Raw genomic sequence first — 11,809 nt, 5'->3', positions numbered from 1 at the left:
GGATGGACCTCTTTTACTCGCCTTTAATGTAGACGTGGGTCATCTGGAGTATAAGTTCTGTTGAATTTATTTCAATAAAACTGATGCAGTGAAATTTAAATGATCTGTTAGTTGTTTTGCTACCTGGTCATGTATCGCAATCCATATTTTCATTGCAGTATTGATCACTAATGTTTTTCTAATATCGTGCAGCTCTATTTCCTTTCACTTATTTATGAAGGTGAGACGTACTGTCTCCACCCACATATGCTATGTTTCTTTGGGGCGGCCGTGCAGCGGTAGTCGTCAACCCTTGATCGGAAGAGCGCAGGCTCAACACCCCCCCTTGCCCGCCCATGCGTCGAAGTGTCTTTGGGCAAGACACTGAACTCCACCTTGCCTCTGGTGGAAGCTTGTGCCATAGTTCGGCAGCAGAGCCGGCACCAGCACTTTTCTACCTTCCTCAAAGGTAGAAAAAAAGTATACTCCATTTACCATTTTTTTGTGCTAGTTTATATTAGTTTTTTAAAATTCTAATGTTTATAAGTTTTCCCTTAGGCCAGTTATAAAGTGAATGTTCTGGAGTTGGACTCCTGACATAATGATCTCATAACCATTGCTGTGGGTTTTAAACTCTAAAAACGTTACCAAAAAAAAAAATTTTTTTTTTTTTTTTTTTTTTTCATGCATGTTTTTAACTGAAAGCAAAGTTTTACAAAATGACAATTAAGTTTACCGCATTGAGAATAGACATAAAATGGAAAGATTGTTTTATATGAACAAGACACAAAACTGAGCTGGAATCTGAGTAGCTGTCAGAGCAAAAGAAAATCCCTGATGATATCTACAATAAAGAGAATTAGCCCCTTGACACATTGATGCAAATATGCATCAAACTACTTTGGCTCCAAAATTGTCTTAATTTAGCATCTACAAGAAAGCAAAAACACAGTTTTGTTTTGTTTTGTTTTTCATAGCTGGAAATAGATTCAGGCATCAAGGGGTTAGAAATACATGTATCAGAAGGACATGTGGCACCGCTTAATCTAGTTTTATGCAAAGTAGGAAAAACAAAGCACAGAGTAGAAACTTAAAAAAAAAAAATGGAATTGTAGAATATGCCCCTACTGTATTTAAGTTGTGAAAAAGTATTTATTTTTGGTCCTTTGGTTCAGTATGATAATAAATCTGTAAAAGTTGAAATAACTGTTCGAATATTTAAATTGATAGGTATAAAATTAGAAAAACAAATGCTTGTTTTAAAGTGAATGGCATGTTTTCGGTAAGTCTGGACATTTCATATTCGCCTTTGTGTTGCATCACTCGTCTTTAGTGATGCAATCCTAAACAGAAGCCTCTATTGCATTTAGAACGTGTAGAAACCAGTTCTTGTATTTGAGAAGCATTTTCATCCCTGCTTTGATCTTTTTTTCATGATTGCACCAACTCACCATGTCACACCAGTAAAAAAATCTGTGAAAATCATTGGCTATGATAGTAGAACTTCCTGTTTTTACAGTGCATACAGTTTTCATGTGTTGTTTTACATAGTCTTCATCAATACATGACTCAAAATCTTGTATTGACCCATTTTTTTCCCTGAACCTTGCACCATTTCATGTGAATAATTCTGTTGCCCAACAAATTACAAGCATTCCTCATCTGTAAATAAAAAGAGAAAGAAACAAAGAAAAAGCTTGACATCTTCTAAAGGTTAATTACGTTGGAATTCGTCCAAAAGTTCAAGGGTCACATCATTCGTTGACCTTCTACAGCCATCCTGACACAGAGCAAGCTCCTTCATGACATCTGCATCACTCTGGGATCAAGTTAACTTATTCCTCTCCTTCTGAGAATTTTATTAGTTTCTCTGATCCCTCTAATACCTGACCAAAGCCTTAATGGCTAATTGATATGCTGCTCTTTCCTCCTGAGCTCCATCAAAATAAGCTGGCGGGCCAAAATGTCAGCCCTGGTGCCGTCGGTTGTCACCCTCTCCTCCTCGACAAAGAATTCTTCTCATTTGTATATGAGTGCAGTCGACTTTATCAGTCTCCAGTGGTTGCAAAGTTTTCCTGTAATAGCTTTCACCGCAGCAAGACAGTAGAGGGTGGGAGCACTAACACGCCCAATCAGTGCATGAATTCATGTCTGGCTTTTTGGAAATGAAACCTGATTGAGCCAATCTGTTAACATCGGCTTTATTTTCCATAGGTAATTAAACACCTGCTTTCCCAGAGCTTTCAGGGAACTGGTGGAAAAAGTGAGCAGAGAAAGTAAAACTAGAGAGTATATTAGGTCTATCAATTTTTAAATTTGTTTTTTAGCCAAAGCTGAGCGGCATCTAGACACTGGTGTTGCCTCTCAATAGCTGCCAGAAATTGATCTCTAATGAGGACACACAAAAAACAAAAAAATGAACCAGTTGGTTCAGAGAATTTATTTAAATGTTGAAAGCTTGAGTTTGGACAAATTGCCTATTTGTAATGCTGGTAATAACACTCAGCGACTACTCTATTTTTTCTTCTCATTTGATGTATTCTTACATTATAAGTAAAATACTAAAAGGATTTTAAAGAATTTCCCAGACTAATGTGCACCGGATTAAATAATCTATTTTTGAATTCATGTCATATATAAGGCACACCAAAACATCCATCCATATTCTAAACCCATTCTGTCCCTTTATGGGTCACATGACTGCCAGAGCCTAACCCTGCTACTCGTGGACGAAGGCGGGGTTCACCCTGAACAGGTCGCCAGTCTGTCGCAGAGCAGATCACACACACATGCACATTCACACACAATTTAGAGTAACCAGTTAACCTATGAAGCATGTTTTTGGACGGTTGAAGGAAGCCGGAGTCCTCTGAGAAAACTCAAACATGCACAAGGAGAATATGAAAGGTTCTGTTTCAGGTCCCCCAGCGAGACTTGAACTGGGGCCTTCGTGCTGTAAGGCTAGAGCGCTAACCACTGCGCCACCGTGCAGCCCCACACCAAAACAGTAAGGCGAATTAATGTTAGCAATTAATGTTAACTCCCAACCTAGTTTGCAACACATAAAAGGAATGCCAATACCGCTTAAACAAACATTACTGTGACTATGCAAACTCCCGATGTTGTTAGTTACATGTAAAAACACAGTCTGACACCGCTACACCTTAGCTGTGTTATTCACAATAACACACAACCTTGTTTGCAACTCAAGACTGACATTTTGACAGAGTGCTGTGTACCTTTCAAAATCCCTTCCACATCAGTAATCACAACCAGAATTAATCCATATATGAAGCACTCCAGATTATAACGCGCACTGCTGTTCTTTGAAAAATGTAAGCCCTTAAAGTGCTCCTTTTAATGTGAAAAAACTGTATTTATGTAAAAAGTTGAAATGATTTCAAGTTGTCTTTGTATTTTTCTGTAATTATGTGTCATTTAATAGACAAACATTTATTTAACTGAATACTGAAAGTGTTGATTTAACTTTGAAGCAGTTAAATCAAAATTTTAAATAGTGAAATGTAGTTCTATGTGCTGATAGCGAAAAGAGGTAAAGTCCTGAACAGAGATTTCTGTAAATTGACCTGTGAATTTGTCATAACAATGAGCACTGAAATTTATTTAGGCAATTACTTAAAAAAAATATATAATCACTCAATGATTTGGATTAAAAAAAAAAAAAGGAAATTCCTGAGTGTTTTTTTTTTCATCAAACAACAGTAACTGTTTTTGCACGTTACAATGCTCTCCAAGGTAGCTCTACATAGCAACATTTGGCTATTTTAATATATTTTGTCTAATTTGCTAATTTGCTTCACTAAAAGGCAGCTTTTTAACAAGCAAATGGTTCGTGAAGGGGCCCAAAAAATGGACAGAGTGATGATTTGCCTTGCAAAACACACTTGTGCCCTTTCAATGGCTTATTGGCTCCCAAGATCAGGTAAAAACTGGACTGGAATTATTTAGAAAATTGACCTTCTGTCTGCATTTATTACAATAAATTAATTATGATTGGCCCAGCAGCATTACACACTAAGTGGGAAATGTTGGTTCTTTTATATTCAGCTGGTGATTTGTTGTCTCAAATATCTGAAGTTATTATGTATGTTCTTACCATGTTGTTGTTCATTAAGTGATATTTAAACAAAGGAAATCATTTTTTGGGGGTGCTTTAACATTTAAAGCACAAAGCATTGTTGTAACTTTGCTGATGTATGTGTGGGAGCACAGTGATTTTAAAGTGCACTGGGAGGAATGGGTATTCATTTATTTTGACATTGCTCATGTGAACAAGCTCCAGCATGAACCTTTTGACTGCTTCACATATTGAGTGTTTTTGCCTCCTGTGGCTGCTCGTCTTCCCTGGACTTTTCCCATCCTCATAAGTGACCTTGGTATTTCAATAAAAGTAGCAATACTGAACGTGTCTGCATGAGGTCACACAGCTCCATATGCGCTATAGCTGTTTGATGGACACCCATTAACCCCTGGTAAAAGGGTTGAGAAATATTTATGTCTACCTGTCAACAATGACACCACCACCTCTGAAAATGAATAATATGCCTGCCCTGAGCTGGCTCCCATTGTTGAGCCCATTCCACTACAAAATGTTTTTTGCGTGTGTGTGCCTGCCGATAGTGTTGTATTGTGTGTTGGTGAATTCGGGTGGGAGTTCAGGAGCATTGTGATACCCCGAGGTGAACAGCAGGAGATGAGTTGTGCATCCCTTACCGACATCTGACAAGACCTCTGCTCATCACAGAGGTGTTTCTGTCCTCCTCACCCTCCCTTCTCCTTCGTACTGAAGATTACTTTGAAAGTTTTGTTAGGAACAAGAAATAACTAGAAAAATCTGCTGTTATGTAAATTGGCTTATTTGCATATTCTATAACACCTTTAAATGTCAAAGAAAATGATTTCAATAGAAACACATGTAGCTTATAATATGCTAATTTATTTCATGACAGAAAAATATTTAGTTGCAATGCAAACCAAAATGTTTCATGATTGAAATTAATGTGAATTTAAAAAATATTTGTTTTTTACGAAGAACATAATTTTACTATATTTCTGCACTTTATATCACATTGAATTTGATGCATCTTAGCAAAATCTACCAATCAATTTTTTTTTTTAGGTTTCTTTATATTTTTTTCAGAATAATTGTAGTTTGTGTTGTCAATTACCCTAAAAAGTGAACAGTTTGTTTATTTTCAGAGGATAAGTCCCTTGAACAGCCGCTGTGGTCATTTTTACATTTCCTTTTGTAAATCCCAGATCTCCCAACTTCCTACTCTACTAAAGCTTAGAACACATTCACATCCAAGTACTCATTCACCTCAGCAAAACAATTTAAAAAGTCATCCTGCGGTTTCAAATGAATAGCTCATGCAGCCATCTCCCAACTCCTCCACAAAGGACATGCAGTGTGAGGAAAACTCGACCCCTTAGAGGCAAATGAGTTGAAAAAGACAAATACATAGAAGCAGTAAACAACTTATGTTGTAAGAAACAGTGACTTGTGAGTCATGGTATTATGAGGTCTATAGCTTTTGGGTGAGAATTTTTCTTAGCCTTTATCGCTCTGTTTTACCAAGTTGTAATTATTAGATGCAAGAATTTACACTGTAGTAAAGGGGAAGATTTAATACTTCAGCGAACACATTCATTTAGGCCCGAGGCACCAAATGTTGTCCTTAAATCCAAACTGTTTCAGGATGAAAGCTTGTTTGTGTGTGTATGTGTGTCTGAATCACAATAATGTAAATGATTGCCTGGATGTCCTCCAGTATGTTGCCAGGATCATTTTCATGGAGACTGAACTTACTTTGAACTCTCTGCCATGTCATGTCTCATTATTTGCTGGAGTCTTACATTAATATGGAACTTAAGACAACATGATGTTCACCTAAAGTACAACAGAGGCTCAGTATTGCTTATATGTCATCTAAAGGCAAGAGAGAAAGATGAACTATTTTCAAGATAATATCTGGAGCCTTAGAGAAGAATAGGGTAGAAAGCTGAAGATGGACTTCATGTGGCAGATTTAACGTTCACGTACTTGTTTTATTTTTGATGATCTGAGGTGTTGGAGACATGCACATCAACTTATGAGCAAATAAAACCAACAAACTTTGCGAAACCATTCTCTGTACTTACTTTTAGAACATTTTCTTCTGAACTAAACACAATCTTGATGTTTAAGCATTTTTAAGCTTTATATCCTGAAAACATTCTAATCCTTAAACCAACCCCCTATTTAAACATTTTTAACCTCAAATGTGGTCAAATGAAAAATTTAATAGCATTTATATGACAAGGTGGCAATTTTTTTGCATTGTAATTGACTCCCTTTACACTCACTATAGATAATACTTCACATTTGTTTTCTCTCAATGGGCTTTAGGGGTTTAGTGTCAGTCAGATCTTTTTGTGACTTACATGCTTAAGCTATGAAAAATATCTCCATTATTGTCAAGAGTGGTTTGGGTAAAGACTAGAAAAAGCATGTATGCTAATCTAATCTGACTGTATAACAGTCAACATGCACAGAATAGTCTGCTGTCACCACCACTGGAATCCATAAAACCTTATTTATATTGTGGTTCATAGTAAAAACAACATAAATGACAACTACAGATACACATGTTTTACTGTAAAGCACAGCTTTTTTTGTTTAATATTTGTTGTGCCTTTCACCCTTGTCAAACATGTTTAAAGTAATCTAAATAGTAACGCCTTGCAGTAAATGAATCAGAAGGCAAATGATTATAATCATTAAACGCCACATGCTACAGTTTTTATGTCCCTGCTGTCAACACCAACTGGCTCAGACCGGCATAGACTTGATCCCATTTGGTCCAAATGAGTCATTATACCCAAATTATAACAATTTGTGTGCCAGACATTGTAATGTGTATTCAACACGTCATTTTTCATGGACTCCCTCCTCTTTTCACTCCAACTCCACAGTATTCCACCCACCTGTACAGGTCTGTCAGTGTGAAATGCCTTTTCTTCCAAAGACTCGTTAAAAGCAATGATTCATTGTTTATCTTTGCGCTTCTACCTGTCTAGTTCCCTTTAGTTCTATTGGGCCTGAGGGTGTATTGACTGATTGAAAAGCAGTTTTTTTTTAAGTCAATTTTTTCTCTGAGTGAGGATATGGTTTGTTTGTTTGTTTTGTTTTGATTAAACATGGCCATGAGCAAAATGTCACAGCCTATGACCTCACTACTCACTCAATAAACATTTTTAAACTAAAGACCATTCAGTGCCGGATCACACTGGTTCTCCTAAAGCTTCCCTTTTGTAAACAATCTCCTTCTTTCCTTCATCACACATACTGCACCTTTTCATGATTCTCTTTTGACTGGAAGAAAAAAACATATTTTGGTTGATTGGCTTCTTGGTTGATGGTATAGCTTTAGCGCACAAAGCACTCAAGGTTTACCCATATGAGCAGACTCAAGGGTGTGTGTGGATTTGAGGAGGGCTTATTGATCAGGAGTATGATTTAAGTCCTGATAGGGTGTTGAGTTTCTATAGGCTTGGCTTGTCGTTCATAAGAGAATTCAGGTGTGGCCATGGCTTGTTGAGTAGTCACTCAACGTTTTGCTTGATGAATCAATTTTTAGCTCGTTCTGAAGTGTCCTTTGGCAAACACAGAGAACATCAAAGTCCCCTCATGACATGAGTGGCATAACATTACATATTGCTGGTTGAATTTAAAACTACTAAAGAAAGTCTTGATATGAAAAAACATTTATTTCTGGATGTATTCTTTTTTTTTATTACTAATAGTTACAAAAAGTTACCAATAGTGGATTTTTATTAAACTTGTTTTTTTAGAATACATTCTCCTTCAATCAATTGTTAAACTACAGTAGTTTCTCAAGCAACCTATTGGCAGAGTTTCTTTAGAAAAAGAAAGTAGCTACTAAACCACAATAGCTGTTAAACACGTTGCTAAAACTAAACAAAATGTTGTGTGGGACCATTTTAAATGAGAATATAATGAACCCCTACAACACAAATATATCTAACATTCATCCGGTTGGTAAATGAAACCCCCTTCCCTGCTTGACCTACCATCACCGAACTGTTAGCAAGTCAGAGCTGGAATCCTTGGTGTTTAGAGGAAATAACCAGAGGGATTTGCAACTCCCTCAAGTTTGCAAACCTCCTGACTGACTTAGGGTCACTTGAATATGTTGACTGTAAGTTTTGTTGGAAGCTAAAGTTTTTGGGATTTGATTAAATGTAACCAAACCAGCCTGTTATGATATACCATAACTAGACTTTTGGAATCGGATGTCTTATGCACTGATAACAACTGTGTTTTTTTTTTACTGCTGAACTGACAGTTGGATTGACTGACTTGACTAAAGTACACAGGATCCGGTTTGACAGACATTGGCCTTTGGACATTGATTCCAATGCATGGCTGAAGACTGCAATTGCTTTTTCCTTTAATTTGTCACTTGTCTGTACATGTGGATGGTAGACTAAGTTTCTTGATTAGCACTGTGTCTTCCTGTTAAAACCGTGTGTCCAATAGGCATCGAGCAGACAGGTGCCTGGCTGTTACACTTGGATGTTATATCGTCAAGGAAAACTTCAGACACCAGTGTCTGTCAAAAGTCGTCTCTGCCATTGACATGGCCAATCTTTGACATAATGCTCAGACTGTCTCCCGCCGTCCCAAGAAGGGGCTGTCATGCTTCAGCAGGCTGGATAATTATTTCCCTCTTATCCCTTCTTGCCAGGGCCAATTCCAGTCTTATATAGAAGCCAGGGCCCGCACCACTTCCCATGACATCTCTCTGTTCCTTTTCTTCTCCAGCTCTCATCTTCCATCTGTTTCACTTCACCTCTTTCTCAGATTTCAGGACCATTTTTTCCCTTTATGTAGTCTTTATGTCATTCTCAATTTATTGTCCTTTCTAAAAGAAAATGATTATTGAAATCACAACGGATTAAACGTTCTATAGACTTACAATGTTACAACGTTTTAAATATTTGACAGTGAAGTTAAGCACATACTAAAGACTAGTTAAGTGTGTGACTAGTTTATGATGTTTATTTGCACAGCTTTGTTATGTTGATGACTTTCAGCACAATTCTAAACTTGGAAGAGCCTCATGCAATACAACCTTGTTTGTTAAAACTGGTTTGGTCATAAGTTTTATTTCTAATTTTAAGAAAAGTAATTCTTCAATATTAATAGATTCTACCTCTGATTTGATCATTGGATCACTCGTGCTTTACTTGCAGCTTTTTGGTCTTCTTAGCATGAATTGAACAACTAAAGTAACTTTCTGAAGTCCTTTCTCAAACAAAAAAAAGCACAATAATTGTTTATCACCAACTTCACTCATGTCCCTCCAAGATTTGTGATTAGAGCTGGCGAGCCAGTTGGGTTTTTTGGAACCGTGTTGTTAACCTATGGCCCCAAGGCCAAGCTTCTGAGCCCCCAGCAGAATGAATACAAATAAACAAGGCCTGCCAGTATAGGCGGTGACAGTACAAGCTGTCTCAAGAAGATAAGACAGAACAATAGTTCTTAATAGGCCACAAAGAGACACACAGCAATCTCCAGCCTTGCCGTTTTATACTCCTATCAGCTTTCTGGTAACAAAGGAAACAGAATTATTTCCCTTTTTCTTTTCTGCTGAGAGATAAGCACCCCTTTAAAGGGCTATGGGGATAAAAGTATGTATTTTTTGTGATATTTCAGCAGTATCTCCACACCTTATTGGAACAACCCTTTTAGAAGGAGGGATACAGCGCTTTTATTATCGCCTGAGTTAGATTTTAAAGAAATCATGTTTGTTCTTTAAGTATCAGCTTAATGTGAATGATTAAGAACACTTCTTGAATATCTTATCGCTTTCAAATGCTGGTTTCACACCAGCCAATACAGATGACCATTGATGTATACCTTTGTAATGTACCTGTGCCCATCATAAGACTTTCTTTTTGTCAAACACATTTCAATACTTTTCCCTTAAAAGCACAGTGGAAGGCAGAGATTCATGAGAGCATGTCAAATTGCCTGGGCCACATTTCTTTTTTGCCCTAAATGCAGTTAGCAGCAGCATAATAGCCGGCAGAAAAGCGTGTTTCTACGGTGAAGGCCTTTTTTGACTTTGACACTGAAGAAGCCTTGGCAGGGTATCAGCATGCAGGACGGAATGATCCTATTTAACAAAATTTGAATCATTTCACCCACGTCTGAGAAGAAGGCATCAACTCCTGTTATGACATTGCCTGAAAGAGAATTTAAAAATCCCCTAAAAAGAGTGAGCTGGTACGTTATACTTTACCTTATGCTTTCATGCTAAGCTCTGATGAAAGAGATGTATCTTTCGACCAGCTGCGCTTACCTAAAATGAATCTTTAAGGGAGTCAGGCTGCTCTACTGTAACGGGAGGTAAAATGCTTCGGAGTAGGAAGATTTTCAGTCTGATTGAAATTTGCTGCTCGCACCCTTCAGCTGGACTCCTGAGAGCCCAAAACAGATAGATAAAGACTGAAGACGTCATCCCACACCAAGACCAATGATCCCTACATTTGTCATACATTATTTCATACAATTCATTATTAAACGATTGTATCACAACACTAAGTTCTCTTATGTGGAAGAGAGTTATGTTACCCTTCATGCAGTGCACGCACACACAAAGACTTATCAGATCCTCCAGGATTTCTCATCAGATTTTTATGATTGTTGTGACCTAAAATGCCTGATGATTGAGGGAGCTTTTGTGAAAAGTTCGGGCAAAAGTTGCTATGTTTTTTTTACTATATATTTGTTCGAAAAGCACCTAAAAAGAATTCGTCACTTTTCCTTATACTTGATTCATGTTGTGCTCCCCCAGCCGTTGCGCATGCACCCATCTGCGCTGTTTTTTATTCTTTTTTTCCAGGCGCAAACACGTATGTAATGACCATTCACGCACGGCTTGTAGAGAAAAAAGACAGAGAGGACTAATGAGAGTTAATACCAAAGAGTAAGGAGACAGAAGGGAAACAGACACGAAACTGTGTCATCTCCCATCACTGATGTCACGTTAAATTGGTCAAAGTTGCAATAAAGTTGGGGTGAAAATGTAAAGTTGCGGGGTGTTCAACAAATCGCAAAATTTGCTTGAATTTGCATTAATAGTTTTTATTGCAACATCACGAAATCCTGGAGGGACGTACTTAATACAATAATGCACTACAAAAAAATGCAATGAAATTGTTTGTTTTGATTTTTTGGTTTACAAAAAATAAAAGTTAATGCTTCATAGTTCCGAACCTTTTAGCAACATAACCATTAAAAAAAAAAAATCAATGAAAAACAATTGTTTATTTTGTTATTGCTTCTTGAATAATACACACAAATAATGTTTAAAATGTGTTTTTAAATGTTTGACCATTTGGTTAAGCAAGTAGTTAGATATTTAAATGAATACTATATTGTATATTAAACACTACATGAAAGTAGTTCTTTGTTAAGATTTATATTTTTCACATATAAAATTAAAGCACCATATTTAAAGTTGATTACATGTTTATTTTTGTATTGAGTTGACCTTTAACCTGAAAAAACGTGGAACGTTTTCTCATGAGCACTTGTCTGCCTTTCCAAATAATGTTAAGCATGGAGCTCAAGCCCAAGGATATGTTCAGTTTTTCACTATTTGTTTTACTTGCATTTTATTTAATGGTCATTAAAGTAATACAAATCAGAAAGAACTTTAAAAAGTTGCTGTCTAAAGATGATCATCAGGGTTAGAACCTCCCACCACTACACACTCAAAGAGCACAATATAAACAT

Source organism: Oryzias melastigma, linkage group LG5, assembly GCF_002922805.2.
Source record: "Oryzias melastigma strain HK-1 linkage group LG5, ASM292280v2, whole genome shotgun sequence".
Classification (NCBI taxonomy): domain Eukaryota; kingdom Metazoa; phylum Chordata; class Actinopteri; order Beloniformes; family Adrianichthyidae; genus Oryzias; species Oryzias melastigma.
The sequence above is the reverse complement of the archived record's forward strand: the minus strand, read 5'-3'. Positions refer to the sequence as shown.